This window comes from Callithrix jacchus, chromosome 14, assembly GCF_049354715.1.
Source record: "Callithrix jacchus isolate 240 chromosome 14, calJac240_pri, whole genome shotgun sequence".
In the NCBI taxonomy this organism is placed as follows: domain Eukaryota; kingdom Metazoa; phylum Chordata; class Mammalia; order Primates; family Cebidae; genus Callithrix; species Callithrix jacchus.
The window spans coordinates 93223181-93245685 of NC_133515.1; the positions used below are offsets into that span (position 1 = coordinate 93223181).

General features: G+C 38.8%; 2 long non-coding RNA genes across 5 annotated transcripts in view; one reads left to right on the plus strand and one right to left on the minus strand.

Moving 5' to 3' along the window:
* Positions 1-22505, plus strand: part of LOC118147387 (uncharacterized) — a 103505-nt gene that overhangs the window by 43005 nt on the left and 37995 nt on the right. The window contains exons 1-2 of one of the 4 annotated variants that reach the window (XR_008476446.2): positions 1417-13592; positions 14321-14418. The exons of the other annotated variants lie outside the window; for them this stretch is intronic. This is a non-coding gene — a long non-coding RNA (uncharacterized LOC118147387). Of the gene's footprint in view, positions 1-1416; positions 13593-14320; positions 14419-22505 lie in introns of those variants that run through there. 4 annotated transcript variants of the gene reach the window in all.
* The window catches only part of LOC118147386 (uncharacterized), an 88097-nt gene continuing 87600 nt past the window's right edge, over positions 22009-22505 (minus strand). The window contains exon 4 of the long non-coding RNA XR_004733730.3: positions 22009-22461. This is a non-coding gene — a long non-coding RNA (uncharacterized LOC118147386). The remainder of the gene's footprint in view (positions 22462-22505) is intronic.

Sequence of the window (22505 nt, forward strand, 5' to 3'; positions counted from 1 at the left end):
GTAATCCTTCACATATGTGCAGTATCCCTACACAGTTATTTTTATAAAATAAATTTACAGCGATTTGTGTATTTATTTCATGCACAATTCCTGTGATTTCAGAGATACTACCCTCATTTTATAGATGAAGAAACTAAGACTCAAAGAGAATAAATCTAATTTGCCTTAATTAGCCAGTAATGCTAGAGCTAAGGCATGAATCACTGCCTTCATTCTTGAATATAAGTGCCTTGAAATATTGACTAACTTGTTGTGGACATTTGAGATCTTCAAAACTCACCTAGTAGTTTGTACAGCCTTGATGCTGAGAGTGGTACAAACTACTAGGTGAGAAATAGCTTGCCTAATGGAGTACTACTTTCTCTGCTTCTTAAAGAGGAAATGTTGTTGAAATCATTGCCTCTGTAAAACTGACATCTCTGTCTGGCTCTGGGTTTGTTTCTAAGATAGGTACTCCGTGTTTATTTCCATTGAAAAGTCATACCTCTGGAATGATTTATTCATTTGGCAGGTGCTTTTTGAGCACTTACAATGAAAAAGGCTGTTCCTACTTCACAATTGGGAGAAAAATAAGACACTAATTCTGGCCATCAAATAATTTTAAAAGAGTTGGGCCAGATATGGATATATGTAACTATAAAAATATTTACATGTGATAAATGTATAAAAGAGGTACAAACAAAATATTATGGGGATTCTGGAAAAGGGACATCACTATAATAGCAGATTATGGAATGTATCACTGTGAAAGTGTCCCTTAGGGGATAGGAAAGTGGAATTGAGTTAGTTACATGATTTAGTGAGAAACAAGCATTATGGTACAGAACAGACTTAACAAAAACTGGACTTGAACTTGAGCCTTACCTAGTTCCACCAGCTGAAGGCCTTAAGTTTATCCCTGACAAATCTGTGTATTCACAACTGCATTGATTGTTCCCATTCCCATTCTCTGATCCATTTGTCCTCCTGGAAATGACCATAAATTCTATTTGCTATCGATAAATGTCGATAGACCTATTTTTTTTACCAGTTGAAATCACACACATTTGGCATTTGTTATAAGTGCTAGAATGTCATAACTTACTCTTCTTTGCAGTAGTAGAAATTTTTTTTAATAAAAAATAATTTAATTTTTAGTTCAATAGGATATTTGTTACAGAGTTGTGTATATAAAAACTAAAAAGAGGGATGCATGTGTCTACAAATAGTCTGATTTTTCATCGTTTTTCCAGTCCCCTTTGCTTCCCAAGGACAAAGTGGAGATGCAGCAGGCTGCCTGAATCTGGCTCAGGCCAAGCTGAAGCTGGGGTAAAAGGCTACAGTTGCAAAAAAGTGCCTTGTGAAAAATATATATATATATATATATATATATATATACACACACATATAAGTATATGAAGTTTTAAATATGCAAAATTATTTCATTTACACAACAAATTTAGAGCAGTGACCATGTACTTACTTCTGTGGATCAGCAGAAAACCAGAAAAAAGTCTGTGGTCAAGCTTGCATTGTAATGGGAAATAGACATTAAATAAATAAATGATATCACCTAATTTGGAAAAGTAATACTTGCTATCAGAAATATACTGTGTGAAGAGAGGTGATTTTAGGTAACGGAGGTTAAAAGAGACCCATGGGTAACATTTGAGAGAATCTGTGAATGAAGGAGTGCAGTGCATGATGTGGCATCTGAAGGAAAACACAGTAGGTGAAAGGGAGAGCAAGAGGAAATGATCTGAAACTGGAATAACCTCAGTGCTTTTGAGAAGCAGCAAGAAAGAAGGTAATATGATTAGGTTTTGTGTGCCCTCTACAAAATCTCATGTTGAATTATAGTTTCCATAGTCTCCACAAGTCATGGAAAGGACCTGGTGGGAGGTAATTGAATCATGGGGGTGTGTACCCCCATGCTGTTCTCGTGATACTGAGTGAGTTCCTATGAGATCTGATGGTTCTGTACGGGTCTATTGCTCTTGCTTAGCTCATTTTTTCTCCTGCCACCCTATGAAAAGATGCCTCCTGTCATGATTGTAAGTTTCCTGAGGTCTCCCCAGCCACAAGAAACTCTGAGCTGATTAAACCTATTTTCTCTATAAATTACCCAGTTTCAGATATTTCTTCATAGCAGTGTGAGAACAGATTAATATAGTAAAGTAGTACCAGGAGTGAGGTGCTGCTATAAGGTAACTGAAAACATGGAAGCAACTCTAGAACTGGGAAACAGGCAGAGGTTCCAACGGTTTGTGGGGACTCAGAAGAAGATAGAAAAATGTGGGAAAATTTGGAACTTACTAGAGACTTGGAGGACTCGTGAGATTAGGAAGATGTCTGAAAGACTGGAACTTCCTAAAGATTTTTTGAAAGACTTTGACCAAAATGCTGATAGTGATATGGACAATGAAGTCCAGGCTGAGGTGGTCTCAGATGTACATAAAGAACTTTTCAGATGGACATGAGGAACCTGCTGAGAACAAGAGCAAAGGTCACTCTTGTTATGCTTTAGCAAACAGACTAGCTGCATTTTGCTTCTGCCCTAGAGATCTATGGAACTTTGAAATTGAGAGAGATGACTTAGGGTAACTGATGGAAGAAATTTCTAAGCAGCAAAGCATTCAAGATTTGTCAGAGCATGAAAAAAGAAAATTTGCTACTTGATGCAGAAGAAAAGAAAACTTTATTTTCTGGGGGAGATATTCAAGTTGGCTACAAAAATTTGCATAACTAATGAGGAGCCAAATGCTAATCACCAAGACAATGGGCAAAACGTCTCCAGGGGATGTCAGAGACCTTCAAGGCAGCCCCTCCCATCACAGGCCTGTAGGCCTAGGAGGAAAAAAATGGTTTTCTGGGCCTGTTCCAGGGCCCCCACTGCTGTGTGCAGCTCTTGATGCCCTGCATCCCAGCCACTCTAGCTGTGGCTAAAAGGGGTCAATGTACAGCTCAGACCATTGCTTCAGAGGGTGCAAGCCCCAAGCCTTGACAGCTGCCACATGGTGTTGATTCTGTGGGTGCACAGAAGACTAGAATTAAAATTTGGCAACCTCTACCTGGATTTCAGAGGACGTATGGAAATACCTGAATGTCCAGACAGGCATCTGCTGCAGGGGTGAAGTCCTCAGGGAGAATCTCTGTGAGGGCAGTATGGAGGGAAATGTGGGGTCCTAGGCTCCACACAGAGTCCCTACTGGGCACTTCCTGGTGGAGCTGTGAGAAGAGGGCCACCATTCTCCAGCCCCCAGAATGGTAGATCCACCAACAGCTCACACTATGCACTTAGAAATGCTGTGGACACTCCATGCCAGCTGTGATAGCAGCTGGGAGCAGGGCTGTATCTGCAAAGCTACAGAGGCAGAGCTTCCTAAGGCCATGGAGCCTACCTCTTGCATCAGCATGACCTGGATTTGAAATATGGAGTGAAAGGAGATCGTTTTGAAATATTAAGATTTGGTGACTGCTCTTTGGATCTCAGACTTGCTTGGGGCCTATAGCCCTTTTGTTTTGGCCATTTTTTCCCATTTGGAATAGCTGTATTTACCCAATACCTGTGCCTCCATTGTATCTCAGAAGTAACTAACTTGCTTTTGATTTCAGGAGCTCATAGTCAGAAAGGACTTGCCTTGTCTCAGATAAGACTTTGGTCTTAGACTTTTAGGTTAGTGCTGGAATGAGCTAAGATTTAGGGATGGGGTGCTGATGGAAAAGCATGATTGTGTTTTGAAATATGAGGTCATGAGATTTGGAAGGGGTCATAGGCAGAATGATACAGTTAGGCTTTGTTTCCCCACCCAAATCTCATCTTGAATTGTAGTTCCCATTATCCTCACATGTTGTGGTAGGACCCAATGGGAGGTAATTGAATTATGAGGTGGTTACTCTCATGCTCTTCTCAAGATAATGAGTTCTCACAAGATCTCATGGTTTTATAAGGGGCTTTTCCTCTTTGCTCAGCTCATTCTCTCTCCTGCCACCCTGTGAAGGGGTGCCTTCCGTCATGATTGTAAGTTTCCTGAGGCCTCCCCAGCTATGCAGAACTGTGAGTCAATTAAACCTCTTTCCTTTATAAGTTACCCAGTCTCAGGTATTTCTTCATAGCAGTGTGAGAATGGATTAATACAGGAGGCTCCTGGAGCTGGAGAGCAATAAATACAGTGAAAAGTAAAGAAGATGAGGTGTATGAATAGGAAAAGGCAAGCTCATGGGAGCCCTTGTAGGCACAGGATTAGGAATTTATAATGGATTCTGAATGTGATAGGAAGCCATGGGGATCTTATAAAGGTCAATAGTAGTTACTGATCTATGAAGTGATAACTGTGTTGAGTGTGAAAGGGAGCAAGAGTGGAATAGACATTTGCTGGCATTTTTCAGGATTAGGCTTGAACTAAGGTAGTAGTTATAGAGGAGGGAAGACGTAAATTTAGGGTATATTTTGAATGTAGACTTGAAAATAAATGCGAATGGGAAGTGAGAGAAATGAAGAATCTAAAGATAATTCAGTGATTTTTGACTGAGCAGCTGCAAAAATGATGTTATTACTTAATGATATGGGGAATATGGGAGAAAAAGTTGGGTATTATGAGTACATGGGAGGTGCATTTATTAAGATCGCTGGGAGGAGGTGGTGGCATTTGAGACATCCTCACAGAAATGTGCATTTCACAACTGGATCTCAGGAAGGTTAGGGAAAACTTGGGAATCGTCAGAATATGGATGATATTTAAAGCCATGGGATTGGATGAAATAAACTAGGGAGTGAGTGTAGAAAGTAGTTCAAGGACTGAGATTAGAGACAATCACAGAAGAATTATTTCATTTCTAAAGTCAGCCTGATTTAATCAAGTCTTCCAAACATCTTTGGGATTTTTGTGTTATGTACCCTCAGTGTGCCCTTCTTTACTCTCTTTCCCTATCGTAACACCGGGAGGCTGATATTGAAAGAGTGGTTGAATCAGAGCCTCCTTGATCTCTTGCTTCTGTTTTGAATTAACCATTAGAAGGAACCAGCAGGAAGTTGGAGAGCAAAAGAAGAAAAGTCTTGGGATTTATTTCTCCTATTCCCTTAATAACAGGCTGCTGTCTATGGTGAATGTCTATTCAAGACTAGAAAAACTAGAATTAACTTTATACCTCCCATATGTTTGTTATGATATTAATCAATCTCGTGTAATGCAACAGGCATGTGTAAAAAGACTTTCAAAAATCAGATTTACCATTTTAAAAGTTGAAGGGGAGAAACAAAAGTGGCTTCCTCACTAGCCTAATAGCTTTATATCAGCAGTTCCCAAACCTTTGGCACCAGGGACTTGTTTCCTGTAAGGATATTTTCACAGACCAGGGCAGCAGGGCGTGGTGGCTTTGAGATACTTCAAGCACATTGCATTTATTGTGTATTTTATTTCTACTATTATTACATTGTAATATATAATGAAATAAAACTCACCATAATGTAGAATCAGTGTGACCCCTGAGCTTCTTTTCCTGCAACTAGACAGTCCCATCTGGGGGTGATGGGAGAAAGTGATAGATCATCCAGCATTAGATTATCATAAGGATTGTGCAACCTAGATCCCTTGCATGCACAGTTCACAATAGGGTTTGCACTTCTGAGAATTTAATGCCACTACTGATCTGACAGGAGATGGAGCTGAGGCAGTAATGTGAGCAATGGGAAGTGGCTGTAAATGTAGATGAAGCTTTGCTCCCTCCCCGCTCACCTTCTGCTGTGCAGACCTGGTTCCTAAGGGGCTACAGACTGGTAAGAGCTTGTGGCCCAGGGTTGGAGACCCCAGCCCTGTATTCTCTGATGCTTAGTATATGTGCCACAAGAATGACTTGGTATGTTCAGTATTTTCCAGAGGTCCAGATGTAATACTATGTGGATGAAAATGCACAAGAGACCAGGGACCTGGGAGGAGCAATTCCCAGGAAAGAGAGAAGAAAAGATGCAGGAAATAATATCTCCTTGAAAACATCTCCCTGAAAGAATTAGCCTAGAAGGGGAAATGACTCAGGGTTACAACAGAGTCTGTATTTATTAATTTGGGCTTCTACCTACTACCATATTCTTCAGCGTCTTACAAGAAAAGATCACTAGAATTTGTTTTATTTTGAATCTGGTTATGTAAGACAAAAACACTCTAAGCTCATGGATTTGGATTTCTTCTGTTGCCTGGAATGTTTAAACAATCTTTCATGTTCACATGGTGGGTAAAAGGTGTTATCTGCACTGATAAAACCAGTTAAAGCAAGAGAACCTCCAGAAGGAAGAAACAGTCTCCCTCCTGTCTAGTCTCATACACTGTCCTCCTGACAGTGTGATGCAAACTTGACCAAGTGGGAAAGGGCCATAGGTATTTACTTCTGTGTTATACATTCAATCTCCTGCTCAAATAGCTTTGCACCACTTGAATATCCAGTGATAGTGATCGACACCATCTCTGGGAGTGCTGGAGTATCTCTGATCCAATCACTAATGCATTCATGCTGGTGGGCCATGGGCTTCAGGGCAGAAGCTCTCCAGAGCTACGCCGATCTCATTCTACTTCCTGACAGCTCTAAGAAATACTAACTGGGCCCATAATTAATTTCACATGACACTTATCCAGCCACATTTATTTTGGTCAGGAGCTGATGTTCTTATTCACCTTGGCTGTGTTAAATCTTCAATATCATAGAAGATGCTTTCTGGCTGAATTCAGGATATATGTTGAATTTTTGAAATTAAGTCCTTTAGCCAAATAGATGCTTAGAAAGACCATAACAACTGGGTCTGTTGTAAGCTATATGTTTGCCCGAGGCCATCTCTCAGAGATGTTACTATCTAGCAAACAAACCAGGGTAAAGTGAATGAGGTAACATTGATCTGTGTATAAAATCTCCTCTTTCTCCCTTTCATAGAAGTTATGACATACAGTGTCCATATTAACCTGGCAGGTCTTTGTTTATGTGTAATATATATCAGTGTTGAATGTTTGCTAAATAATTAGGGTTATTATTTTTAATTTAAATTCCTATTTGATTATTTGAGAGCATTAAATAGAACAGTCACTGGCCTATTAGAGAAGCAGAGTGAAGGGTCCAGAGTTGGGTTTGAACTGTGCCTCTTCCATTAGATTGGCAATGAAGTTTGGTCAAATGACCCCCGTCTTCATATATCAATATGATTTATAACAACAGTATGTGTTACAATTCCTGCTATTGTGAATATTATGTTTCATGAGAAAATACTTTTAAGTATGTTTCTAGAAATGATAAAACTTCATATATTTTTTTAAAACATGAAGACAGTAACATTTTAGATAAGACATTAGATCACAAAATACCAGAGGACTCTTTTGTTTAACATTCAGAGCAGAGTAAGGTGTAAATAGAGGGAAGTTACAGGAATTTGATATTGATAAACTGGGGAAAATAACCACACCCTTTTTTGTGGCATAAGCTGGATAAAAGGAATTTAAGTTTTTCTAAGATTCCAAGATTTAGTAAGAATTTAGCAGGGTAGAGGATACTTATACTAGCCTCATATTTTGAGGTCAACAAAGAAGGAATTTAAGACTTTTTTTTTTTAGGTTTGTTCTTTAATTTGACAGAAATGTTACAAGACAGGCAACTTTTATGTTGGCTTTGCATTCCTATTGGATGATGGTAGCCATATGGGAAGGGATCATTTCATCTCTCCTGAAGCAAAGAGCACAGAAGAGCACACAAGTAGGTGTCTGGTAACAGCCCGTTAATCAACTTGCTTGCTTCATTTCCATTTCATCCCTAAATAGAATGTGAAATGCCATTTTATGCCTGAAACATAGCAGCACAAATATTTTCATGGACTTAGTTCAATGTATCTCTTGAAATGAGGGCCAAGTCAGTTGCTTTAAGGACACCCTCCCACAGCTTGACAGTGGCTCTGACCTGCTTTGTTCAGCTCACGTTAGCACAGACCTCATTCCCCAGCACCTACATTTATGAAAGATGGATGAAATAACTCCTGGTGCTTTCATCCCATCCTAAAATTGTTGCTGCACTACACAATAACTGTCTAGAGTTGCTTATTCCTTTTCTTCTATTAATAATACATTAAACCTCAGTTTAAAAAAAAGCTCAGAGAAAAAAAAGGGAAAATAAGATGATAATGACTTCTTGACAGATCTTGAATGAAAGGCTTTAACATAGCTTTAACTGAGTTTGACACACCATTTTTAATGTGCAAGTGCCTTCTGTTTCCCAATCTCTTCATACTTAATTGAGAAGTCCCACTTAGGGATGAGCAAAGAGTCTAATGAACCTCCTCCCCCAAAATTGTTAATTCAAAATATCTGATGTTGATTATGCATTTTTTGGGTGATAACTACTCTCCCTGTTGACGTCTGCATAGAAATGGGCTGAATAACTGTGTTTTGTGAATAGAAACCACACTGTTCAAATTGGAATGTTTTATTAATCACAGTTCTTAAAGATATTGAACATTGGAGGGGGTAGATCAGGGAATTAATAATTCATACTCATGAAATGTCCCTGAGATGAGTAGCTGTTCTCTTTATAAATATTACAAACCTCACATACTCCCTTAGGTAAAGACACAATATTCAACACACATAATGATGAACAACAACAAAACAGCATTTTAATTTGAATCACAGTAGCCCTAACTACGGTTTGCTCATCTTGTTAATACATATCCCCTGGGGTTGTGTGAACTACGTGATTAGTAGCCCCAAATAATAGATGATTACCCTGAGATACAACAATCGACCATATTTGGTCACTATCAGTGATTAATGACATAAAATAGAAGAGATAATCCATATGCATGGAGGACTTGTGTATCATTTTAGTATCATGTCTAATACTTCCTGCACAGCTAACCTAACACTTGAACTTATTTTGGGAATACATATTTATGTAGGCTTGTTAATCATTTACCTATAAAAATACTAGGTATTTCTGAAATTTGGAAAGTACTTTGTGTTGCATTTATTCTTTAGTAAGAATTATCATGGCATACATTAGCACTGTGAGATTAATTGCTCTGATTAGCAAATGTTATCAGTGACAAACTAACAGAACATTTTATTTGCTGCAGGTGTCATTAATATTAAAAAAATGAAAGGGAAGGAAAAATATTTTTAAATAGGTATGTATGAGTTGATCGGGTCATATCGGACTAGCCAACATCCCTTTCCTCTGACTTTTGAATTCACTTACAGAGATGAGGGATTAGCACTGGGTTACCTCGGGTTCCTGGAAGCCCCTCACATCTCAGCAGCTCTCATATCTCTGGCTGCTACTTTCTCACTGATTACCCACTATTTCTGTAGCTAATTATCTGTTGGCATATTTCAAGCTTCTCTTTTCAAGTAGAATGTGGCTTGAAACTGTCTTATTTATCTCTGACCCGTATCTGAGCCCGGGCTAGTATTTTTATACAATCATAGGTTCTGAAAACTGACATGTTGATTGATTGATTAGTATTTGAGTGGTAAATCAATTTCAGAACATGTTTTTTTTTAACTTATTCTCTACAAAGTCAAATAAAGCCATATCTGCTTAAGTAAAAAGGATGCATCATATATTTTCAGTTCTTAACCTTGTTCAGATTGCAGTAAATGCAAATAGCCTTATATCTTTCTCTATTAGAGATTCATACTTATGAGAAGATATATTGTCTTCATTTTACTAAACATTTTCAGCACCTACCATGATCGAGTCACTGAGAATGCAGGAATATATGAGGGCACTGTCATTAAGGTACAGTTTTGGAGGAAACAGATGTTGATACATAATAGAATGAAAAACAGAAGATAGAATGAAATAAATTTTAAATAAATTCATGATAAACACTGTTGTCTGAAATTTAGGGTTGTTACACACTTTGTTGAACCCACAAAGCTCCTTGAATACAAGATCCATGTTTTTATTTTCTGTTATATCTCAATTGCTAGCAAGTCCTACAAATAAATTCATATTACTGAATATCAATAAAGGTATGCTCTAAAAATAATTTTATTCTGATATTTTTCCATAGTTTTACAAGCCAGTGACTAGCACATTCAGCCAAACTATATAGCAGGATTAACAGATTTATAATCGTATTTTTCTTCTCGTTGTGTGACTGGTGCTGGTGAGAGTAATACATGGAGGTCAAGAGGCAAATGTTCTCCTACGAATTGCTTGGCCCGTTCAAAATGAACACAGTATTTAGAAAAGGAAGAGGTCACTTCAGCAACTTAATGGTACTCTGAATATTTTATATCTTCAAATACTTTATTTTCACATAAATTGAGAGCTCCACAAAAGTAAAACTATCAACGCGTGTCGAATAAGTGGTTAAAAAATGGACATCCCGTTTTGTGTATTGCAGCCAATGACAGCAATAGGCTTGTAACGGTTGCGATTAGTGGACTTTGTTAGATTTCCTATTAAATCTTTTATTTGTCTTGCTCTTTTATGGGAGCAGGAGAAGGAGAGGTGTGTATGTTTTTTTATGAAACCAGTCATGTTTCCCTGTTTGCTAAGATTGCTCCTGCATCAACATTTCCAAGCACTTCATGTTGAGTACTGTATGTGATAGGGTTAACATTCTTCTCCCATCCCATATGTGTGTGTCTATATGTGTTTGTGTTTATGTGAATGTGATCTAAAGTACGTAAAATCTTTTCCAGGAACTACACCAGAAGAACTATACAGAGAGCCATGTCAGGCCTCTGGAAGGTATGCCATTTCACAAGGGGGTAGAACTGTCTAGAGGTCACAACACTGAACATATCCTCAAGTGATTTGCTCTTTTAGAAAGTGAGTGCTGTCTGGAAATCAGCAAAATCTTCCCTGAGTCTTTTGCCAAACTCTTCTTGAATTGTACCTAAAGTACCTGATCTGGTGTATGTAAGTGTGATTTTCATGGTATGTGCATCGTGCCAGAAACCCAGGTGATCTGGGCAGTCCCTCCTCTCCCTTGCATTGCGACTTGTTATGTTCCACAGCCTCAGGCAATTTGCACATTCTCTCCCACCTCACAAAACCCTTTATCATCTTCATGATGAATTTTCACTGGATCTCCTCAGCAAAGAGGTCAAACAATGGAACCCTGACCTTATGTAGATTCATCAATCTCTAGTATTATCCAGGCAACTTCAAAAAAATCCAAATTTCTGCTGACCATAGTAGTGCAGTTAGCATGCTGACATTAGGGAATTTATAAAACCTCCTTGCACCTCAGTTTACTCAGGTGCAAGTCTGATGCCAATGATGTGCCTCCCTTCCAAGACTGTTGTAAGGATTAAATGAGTAAGCCCAAGGTAAGATCTGAGAACACTTTCTGATCAATAAGTACCACCTAGGATATCTAACCTATGCTGTCGATACTGCCATATGAGACTCTGGTGTGGAGTTGGTAGGAGACTGATATGGATTGGCTGTGTCCCACCCATATCTCATCTTGAATTGTATTCCCATTAGGCCACATGTTGTGGGAGGGACCTGGTGGGAATAATTTGAATCATGGGGATGGTTTCCCCCATACTGTTCTCATGGTAGTGAACAAGTCTCATGAGATCTGATGGTTTTATCAGGGGTTTATGCTTTTGCATCTTCTTTTTTTTCTCTTTGCCACTACCATGTGAGAAATGCCTTTCACCTCCCACCATGATTCTGAGGCCTCCCAGCCATCTAGAACTGTGAGTCCAATTAAATCTCTTTTTCTTTCCAGTCCTAGGCATGCCTTTAACAGCAGTGTGAAAACAAACTAATACAGTAAATTGGTACCAGTAGAGTGAGATGTTGCTGAAAAAATACTGAAAAATGTAGAAATGACTTTGGAATTTGGTAATAGGCAGAAATTGGAATGGTTTGGAGGGCTCAGAAGAAGACAGGAAAATGTGGGAAAGTTTGGAACCTCCTAGAGACTTGTTGAATGACTTTTACAGAAATGCTGACAGTGATATGAACAATAAGGTCCAGGCTGAGGTGGTCTCACATGGAGATGAGGAACTTGTTGAGAACTGGAGCAAAGGTGACTCTTGTTATGTTTTAGCAAAGAGATTGGTGGCATTGTGCCCCTGTTGTAAAGATTTGTGAAACTTTGAACATGAGAGAGATGATTTAGGGTATCTGGTGGAAGACATTTCCAAGCAGAAAAACATTCAGGAGGTGAGTTGGGTGTTGTTAAAAGCATTCCTTTTAAAACGGGAAACAGAGCATAAAGGTTTGGAAAATTTGCAGCCTTATGATTCAGTATAAAAGAAACCCATTTTTTTAAAGAGAAATTCAAGCTGACTGCAGAAATTTCTGTACATAGCAAGGAGCCAAATATTAATCCCCAAGACAATGGGGAAAATGTCTCCAGGTCATGTCAGAGGTATTCATGGCAGCCCCTCCCATCACAGACTCAGAATTCTAGAAGGGAAAAATAGTTTCCTAGGCCGGGCCCAGTGTCCCAATGCTGTTTGAAGTCTAGGAACTTGGTGCCCTGTGTCCCAGCCATTCCCACCATTGGTAAAAGGAACCCAGGTACAGCAGTGCCCATGACTTCAGAGGGTGCAATCCCCAAATCTTGGCAGTTCCATGTGGCATTGAACATGCAGGTTCACAGAAGTCAAAAATTGAGCTTTAGGAAACTCCACCTGGATTTCAGAAGACGTATGGAAACGCTTGGGTGCCTAGGCAAAAGTTTGCTGTAAGGGTGGGGCCCTCATGGAGAACTTCTGCTAGGGCAGTGCGGAAGGGAAATATGGGATATGAGCCCCCACACAGAGTATCTAACTGGGACACCACCTTAGTGGAGCTGTGAGAAGACGGCCACAGTCCTCCCGACAGGGATTGGTAGATCCACCCAAAGCTTGTCCTATGCACCTGGAAAAGCCACAGTCACTCAACGCCAGCCCATGAAATCAGCCAAGAGGGCTATACCCTGCAAAGCCACAGGGGTGAGGCAGAGCTGCCTAACACTATGGCAACCCACCTCTTACATCAGTTTGACCTAGATGCAAGACATGAAAGCAAAGGAGATTATTTTAGAGCTTTAAAATTTGACTACCCTGCCGGATTTCAGACTCGCACAGGCCCTTTGTTTTGGTCAATTTCTCACATTTGAAATGGCTTTACCCAATACCTGTACCCCCACTGTATCTAGGAAGTAACTAGCTTGCTTTTGATTTTACAGGCTCATAGGTGGAAGGGACTTGCCTTGACTCAGATGAGACTTTAGACTATAGACTTTTGGGTTAATGCTGAAATGAGTTAAGACTGTGGAGGGTTGTTGGGAAGGCCTGATTGGTTTTGAAATGTGGGAACATGAGATTTGAAGGGGCCAGAGGTCGAATGATATAATTTGGCTCTGTGTACCCATTCAAACATCATCTTGAAATGTCCTCCCAGAATTCCCATATGTTGTGAGAGGAACCTGGAGGGAGATGATTTGAAGTATGGGGGTGGATTCTCCGATACCATTCTTGTGCTAGTGAATAAGTCTCATGAAATCTGATGGTTTTATCAAGAGTGTCCACCTTTGCATCTTCTTCCTTTTTCTCTTGCTGCCACCATGTAAGAAGTGCCTTTCACCTCCCGCCGTGATTCTGAGGCCTCCCCAGCCATGTGGAACTGTAAGTCCAATTGTCCCTCTTTTTCTTCCTGGGCATGTCTTTATCAGTAGTGTGAAAGCAGACTAATAATACGGAGACCCACTGTATCATTACAGTAATAGTGGCTGAAAAATTCCTGAATCCATGGTGACCCCCAGGAGCTTGACAAGTGCTTTCCCAGTTCCTGCTTTAGTAAGCAGCATCACTCTCTTCTCTAGGGTCATCTACCACATGAATGTGTTTCTCCTTGAAGCCTTTTCTGACCACTTGAGCCAACAGTGATCTTCTTTCTCTCACTTTGCAATGCAGACAATGTGTACAACACAGCTAACCATACCATGTCTTAGTTGTTCATGTGCTTCTGTTCTGCTGGCATACCTAGGTGATGAGGTTCAGCCAGTTGTTGTGTTATATTTACCTGAACTCTTTAACATTGTGACTCACCCACATAGGGTGGAACAAGACTTATTAAAGTAGTATTTAAAGATATATGTGTGTTTGGGTCAGGGGATATTAGAGTGAGGCTATCAACACTCTTAACCAATCTAGGCATAACAATTTGACTGTGATTACACCATGTTATTCTTCTTACCCTAAATTCTTTATTTAATAATCACTTCAGGGGTTCTCAGAACTCTGTATAAAAGCAAGAAATATTCAATAACAATGGCTAATCCCAGTTTGTAGAAATAACTCTACATAATTTTTTTGTTTGTTTTACTGAAAAAGAGTCTTGCTTTGTCACGCAGGCTGGAGTGCAGTAGCACGATCTCAGCTTACTGTGACTTCCACCTCCTGGGTTCAAGCAATTCTCCTGCTTCATTCTCCACAGTAGCTGTGATTACAGGTATGAGCCACCACACCTGGCTAATTTTTTTGTTTTTAGTAGAGACGGGGTTTCACTATGTTGGCCAGGCTGGTCTCAAACTCCTCACCTCGTGATCTGCCCACCTCGGCTCCACATAGTTTTCTAACTGAATGAATTATCTATTTAGCAAACTACAAAGTGTGCATAGATGCTTCCTTCATTTTTAAAGCACTGCAGAGACTTTCAAACAATTTTATTTTATTCTGGATATATTATCTATTATTTTACCAGCATGCCCCTTTCTTCTAACAAAATCTTACACTGAGAACCAAGTCCATGAACAGAAATGAGCAAGAGAAGGAGTATGCATGAAAGGGAGCTTGAGGATAATAGTTCTATCTAAAGATGGACCATTGGGTGTTGGTCCTAAGGCTCTTCAGACATCCCCTCTGCACCTCTGAACCCTTCTGTAGATATTTAGAGATCAGTGGCATCTTTGACTTCAAGAAAAATGAGTTGTGGAATGAGACAGGTCTGGGTTGAAATCTTGGTTCTGCTATGTACCTGCAATAAACTTACAAGCTAGTCTTTTGAAATCTATGAGCTACAAAATAAAGATAATCCTAACTAGAATATTATCTTAAAGGGCTGTAAGAATTGCCAAATATGTGGTCCGGAATATAGTATGTCTTCCTATAGGGTAGATACCATTATTCTCTTCTGTGTTTCGTGTCATGGGTCTCTTATGTCATTCTGTGTAGGATAGCCATACTCTTGTATAAGATGATTTTTCTCAGGTCCTAATGGAGAAGCAGAAATAGATCCATCAACGTTTACACCCAATATTCATTGTTCCCAAGTCCCCAACTGCTTTGCTACAAAACCCAGGCTTTTATAAGGTTACCTCCCCACACGATTTTCAAGTATTCTCCAAAGCAAAGATGTGCCCTCTGGTTATTACTCACTGCTGTAACTTAAGCTTCATGTCTTAAGGGGACTTCCAAAGTACTGCTGTGGGTTTGTACCTCACATTATTTTTGTACTTTCACATTTCCCAAAAAATATTCTCAGTTGATAATGAAGACACACTACAAATAAACATTGCTATAAGATAAAACTTTTCCTACCCAGGCAAATACAAAAAATAGTTTTTCATTATTACTCGTAGCTAGGGTTCCATAGAATTGTAGTGGTGACATGGTGTTCATGTCTGATGATCCCAGGAGGTTACGGATGCCCAGCCATGCTGGGGACACTCAGGTAGGTCAGAATTCTAAATTCCTCACCATTGTTGTCTCTGTACAATCCACGTGCCCTGCCACACTTCCTGCTAGCACTGATTTCAGGAAGTGAGTAGTATAGTGTGTTTTGGCTAAGCTCAGATGGGAATTAGAGCAAGGTTCCTTGTACTCCAAAGGGTCACAGCATTAAGAAACACAGCTTTTCCAACAGCCACACCTAGCTCCCTCCTCCTGGCTACACATAGCCCAATGAAGAGATCAGAATGAGTTCTAGTATGAGGTAATAAATATACCATACTTGGCTTTGTTATTCAGTTTGGCCCAAGAGATTTGGTCTTCCTGACTTACCTGGTAATAAATTTTCTTCTGAGATCTACATTGTTCCTCCCTGAAATCTGGTCCCTGGTACCCCTAGGTAACCTCAATCCTTGGTATAAATGATTTAAGCTGCATAGCCCTATTTTACTTGTCAGAAGCATCTGAGCTGAGATTTTGCCCAGCCAAGATACCATTTTATATAATAGATCTGAGTTCACATACTAATTGTGGATAATTCTCAATTTCCATATGCATGTGGTCAAAATTTATACTTTAAACATAAGATGCTTCACCTACAGCATGTATATATTCCTTTTTTTACTGCTACACAGATTAATGCATGAGCTATGTGATAATATGCATACATATATGTACCTTAAACACAAACTATATTCAAGGCACGATATCTTGTTCTTTAAGCGTATTTACATTTTAATTCTCAAAACAATCCTATAATGGAAACACTTTGATTATGAGTACTGTATAGATAAGGAAACCTGAAACCAGAAAAAGGTAAGAAACACATCTAAGTCTAACGTGTCTAAGTCACAGTGTAATGGCAAGCCTGGGATTTAATCCCTAGTCTTCTTCTAAAAGACTATACATTTGCAATAAATAAATTACTACATAAAGATGCCTTCTTTTTTATAGTTGCATTATTAGTGTTTATAAATTTTTTTATGATGGTTGCTTCTAAGGCATTCCATGATTTTACATTCATAAAAAAATGCAATGACATGTAAATGCATTGGAAAGACAAAGAATGTAAGTGCAGATTCATAAATGTTCATCACTTTAGGGTGGTTCTTACTCTTTAGTGTGCATCAGAATCCCCTGGAGGACTTGCTAAAATACACAAAACTGGGCTCCATACTGAGTGTCTGACTCAGGTTGTCTGGGGTGGGGCCTGAGAATTTGTATTTCTAACAAGGTCTGAAGTGATGCTGATATTGCTGGTCCCAGGACCACACTTCCTGCATCATTTCTCAATACTAAATGGAAAAGCAGTCCCTGTTATGACATAAGCCCTATCATTATTAAATTTCATAAATACAGCATACTTTATAAACAATGGTGTTTATGCTCACTGTGACAAAATACATGAACTCTGAGCAAGATACACAGCAAATCCTCATTTAGGACTCATTAATGGATGACTGCTTTATATCTGACTCTCAAGTTTGCATTGTCTGGCATTACCAAGGCTTCAGGTGAGATTTCCCATCCCACTCTCTTAGGTGGCTTGCTGGAGGGGAATTTGGAATGGCCCAAAAATTAATTACATCCTCTCTCCCGTTTCTTTTATACTCCTAAATGGAAGTTTTTGTACCTTTGGATCTGTTTGTCTGTCTGGAGCTCTCCCAGGAGGGAAAAGAGAAGGAGATTAACCAACAAAGAGCTGAAGCTCCAGGGTCTTCCCCTACAAACCCACAGGATTTGCCATTTCTCTGGTTTTGAGAGGTGAAAGGGTAAGCAGACAGCCATCCTGTGCCCAGTAGTAAATCCTGTTTCCATTGGGCCCTTCTCTTCTTACTGCAATTTGCACCTTACCCAGGTGTGAAACCTTTCCTGGGGCAAGGAAGATGCAAGCCCCTCTGTCAGCAGCAGGTTGAAGCCACTCTCCTCCTTGTTACTGAGGAAGTGAGTCTCTGTCTCAGCCTCTGATTTTCCTCAGACACTTGAACTATTCATACTCTATTAGACACATATGAAGGAAGGAAATTGGACTTTCTCAGGTTTCAGATGTATCAGCAGGGATGTATGACTGAAAATTAATTCCCTGACACAGACTGATGAAGCCAGCGGTTTCCTGAAATACTGGGATACATTTTATATTCTTTATAACACATGATCTCAATGTTACCTGTCTTCCCTGGTTCAAAATGCTGACGTTTTGACAATGGGACATAGAATCTTCCATTTTTATAAACAACTTTCTTGTTAATTAGTTAAACTGTCAAGAAATTGGTCAGTTTGTATAGTAATGAAAAGACTCTAATAAAAATCTACATGTCTTCTAATGAGTGTAGAATGCCATTTAGATATAAAGTACCAGATGAACTAATGCACTTTTAGATCTGGAGTTTGGCAATAGCTAAAAACAAAACATATCTTCTCTGGTTGTTTTTTAATTTCCCAAATCTGGTGTTTTTTTTCCACATGATTTTTTTGTCTCTTTTTGTAGCAGTACTATTCCTTGCCATTACACTGCCACTTAGACAAGTTAGACTTAGACGTGTTTCTTACCTTTTTGGAGTCTCAGGTTTCCTTATCTATACAATACTCATAATGAAAGTGTTTGTGTTATAGGATTGTTTTGAGGATTAATTAGCAGTTTAAGCACTGCTAATCATACAAGCTCACTCATGAGGTATTGGTAAATATCATTCTTAAACCAACTTTATTTTTACATATGGTATTGTTTTCATTTGATGTGTATTCATTTTAATTTACTGTCCTTAAGTCTCATATGCAATTTCTGGAGGTTACATTTTAAATATCACTTATTATCCATGGCTTCTAGAGCAAGTTCCTTTATTTTTCTGATCCCTTGTCTACTCACTTGAAGAAAAGTACCAACTGCTTTAACTCACATGCTTGTGCTGGTGTAACAAATGCCTGATGTATGTGAAGGAACTTAAAAACCTAGGAAATGTCATGCAAATTTGTAAGACTTGCTATTACTGTGTGATTGTACTAACCCATACAGAACTTTGTAACAGAAGAATCACCTAATCAAGATGATTAAAATCTATAACAAGGATAGCATCCAGAGGAGGCTCAAATATTGACTAAAAGATAAGACTGAAGGATTTAATGAGAGTTGACAGGATTCTTTTGACTGTATATTGAAGCCAAATAATTAGGATATTTCTGCTACGAACACCTGACATCAGAGAACACTTCTAGAAACTAAGAAATATATTAAACAGAAAAAAAGAGAAACAAATATTCAACAAGACACAGAAATTACATCCTGGAAACAAATCCAAAGACATATTCTTTTCAGCTCCAGTAACAGCCCATCCAGAAATTAAAAGCAGCAGTCCTTTGTGTACTTTAAAATACTGAATAATATTGGAGTTGTAAGTCTCGTGGTCCTCTATCAACCAACTCCCTGAATCTCCCTGGGTTTTAAACAAATTGCTTTGTAGAGTAAGTATTGAAAGAGCTTTGAGTAGACCAGCCAGTCTTACTAAGAACACATGAAGGAACTCATTGCACCCCCAGTGAATGGCTTTTCAGAACTCAGTTTGGGGTGTGTATGTGCATCTGTACGTGTCTCCTTTTGGTAAACCAGAGACAGCATAACTAGTGGCTAGTATTTCTGGAAGCAAGTATCTCTGCATTTTAATTTCTTTTCTTAAAAATAAAATCTAGATTAGCAGTTAAATAAAGCAGCCTGTGGTTTCTGGAAAGTTGAAAGGTGACTTATATTGGGCTTATTGGTGGATGGGATAAGGAAAGAAACCATGCATTAGATAGTGCCAATGATAAAGAAGGGAGGAAGCTACCGACACCATTCAGCTGACTACATGGTGCATTACTTCTGGGTTGAAAGAATTATTAGGAGAGCCAATAAAGAAGAAGGGTGGGTGGTTGTAGTGGAATTATGAGGAAAAGCTCATCTTTTTAAATGTTTTCAGAAGATATGGTACTTATTCGGTAGACTATGAAGACTTGCAGTGCAATACTTACCAAAGACTTTCAGAATCCAAGACTCTGTCAGTCTTGAAAATGCATTTGCTCTGAGCGTTGAGTGTGCTGGTGGTGGGGAGTTAAGTATTCCCCCATCTTTTGTAGGAAAGAGCCATTTCAAAGTTCTCAAAGGAACATATAAGCAGCTTTTTCAGTGTTAGCCTTCTTCTCTGCTTAGCTTGTTAATATGAAGATAGATTTAGAGAACAATGTTTTTTTTTAACGATACTGAAACATCAAATAAACTTTCTTGAGCCCATCCATCTCTGTTTTGTGCTAGGCATAGTGGCACTATTTTTGGAGACATATACTACAATAATGGAAGAATGAATTTCACATGTTGAGCTTGAGGAATTAATATTAAGATGTTTGCATGTGTTACATAAATAAAAGGGAATGCCACATTATTTAGTAGAGATGTGCACTGTAAATTAAGTGCTAGTAATACTTAGTGTGAGATATTTAAGGGGTAGCCTGACAGGGGAGATTTTAATCTAGTAACTATGTATCAAATATCTTTCCTTATCTCTTTTTGATGACTTAGAACATAGAGATAAGTCAGTTACAGTCTTTGTTCTCTGGTTTCTTAAAAATCTTTAAGGAAGTATTGCCAAAGAGGACAATGAACATGAAAGTATAAGTTAGTAGTCAGTCTGTTCTTTTTAAATGGGAAGATTGGAAATGAGTTGAAGTTCACTCTATTCTGGAAACAGCCTGCCTGCTACATTTTAACCCTAGTGCTATTGCTTTCCCAAATGAAAGCCCCAAATTGCCCATCACTTCTATATAATTTAATATTGAAAGTTGGGAAATAGCTAGGCTGAGTTAGCTTGATCTGGTAACTCACTTGGTTTTCTCTCCAAGCCTTTTTTGAGATTTCATTCCCATTGATGAAGACATTCTGAAGTGATGCTTTTTCTATCTATTATACAACAGACCTTTTGTTCACAAACAGTAAGAAGTGGAAAGAAAGAGTTTAGAAATCTTACTGTTGTGGAAACTAAGACCTCCTGTTACTCTTCATTTTCTTCTATTTGACATGCCTGCAAAGTGCTATCAGTGCTGTTTCTCAGAGAAGTAAGAAATCATGCTTGGTTGGTGTATCAGCAACGGCCTCATGAAATGATTGGAATTTGAAAAGAAGTCTAAAAGCAGATTAAGATTTCAGTGGTGGTGATAGTGGAGACAGAGGACATTCCATTTGAAGTGGAGACTATGAGTAAAGGTATAAATATAAAACATTGTGGGACATGACAATGGCAATGTGTCGTTATAATTTGTGAGAACTAAACATACATTGATGTCAAACTATTAGGTAAATTCTGGAATGTATGGCTGTCCACCTGTGAAATTATTTGGAATAAGGTAAACAAATAATGGGCTATGAAAATGGCCAAGGCAAAATATCTGAGTCTGAATTAATTAGATGGCAATTGTCATGAAGAAGCAATGAGCACAGAAGACCAATATTGTGAAGGGAGAATCTGATTGGCTTCACATATATCACTTGGAATAGAGTGAGTGGCTCTGATGAATGAGAGGGTAAATGGGAAGGTGAATGAAGACGATTCCAAGAGTAGGTGTCTGGTTGATTAGGAACATGACAGTACCATTGCTGGCAACTTGATAATCAGAAGTTGGTTGTTCCAGATGAGGGATGCATAGCCACTGGAGGTTTTGATGTTTTAGACTCAGGTGTGTATATATTTGCAAAGCTATATTTTAGAATGATGAATCTTCTGGAATAATAGGGTGGCTTGAAGGGGATAAATCCTTTGAGCAGCAGGTGGTTGGTCATTGTTAAAACCATTTGAGACCAGGCTGGCCAACATAGTGAAACCCTATGTTTCTACTAAAAATACAAAAAAGTTAGCCAGGTGTGGTGGTGCACGCCTGTAATCTCAGCTACTTGGGAGGCTGAGGCAGGAGAATCACTGGACTCTGGAGGTGGGGATTGCAGTGAGCCAAGATTGTGCCATTGCACTCCAGCTTTGGTGACAGAGCAACACTCTGTCTTAAAAAAAAAAAAAAAAAAAAAAACCTTCAAAAGGATGATTCCCAAATGGCAGGCTACATAGTTAAGAAATAGTGAAGCATCACTGTGAATAATGCTGACTTGTGATTGTATAACTAGAAGGACTTGTGTCTAGCAAGTGGTCATACATATAGATTTTTTAAGAACAATTTTTGGGAGCACAGCACCTACATAATTTAAATATAGGAGTCAGTTTTGACCAAAAAAAAAAAAAAGCAGTCGTTACTAATTCTTCTGGGAGGCATGCACACATCCAAGGCAAGGAGGGGAGAACTCCATGTATTTCCATTGAGGGCCCCCCATAGTCAAAGGATTAAGACAAGAAAGACACATATTGATAAAGAAATTTTAATAACTGGAAGGAAAGGATAACACTTTTCAGCTTACAGAACTTGAGTACAATTACCTGACATCTATTTTTAAGAAAGAGAAGGAAATTTAATTGAATGCACAGTTAGACATCTATCAAAATGAATTTTCTTTAAAAACCTCATATAACAATATCCCATTTCTCTCTCAGCATAATGATTTCTTACCAACAAAGCCTGTCAGTGTTTCCTAGAAGCAATATTGAAGTGACTTCTTGCTGGAAATTCAGCAAATGAACTTTTTTTGCTCCCAGAATCTCTCTCCTCATTAGGCTAGTTAGAAATTCGCCTGGGGCTCCCAGCCCGTCTTCTCTCTGACGGATGCTAAGTGTAGAGAAGCTAATGGACACTTTAACTGTTAGGGGGCTTTCGATTCAATCCCTTGCAGCCTGGCAGCTCACTCCAAGTCCTTTCAGAAGAGCTGCAATCATATGCACAAATATGATAGTTAAATATGGGCCAGAA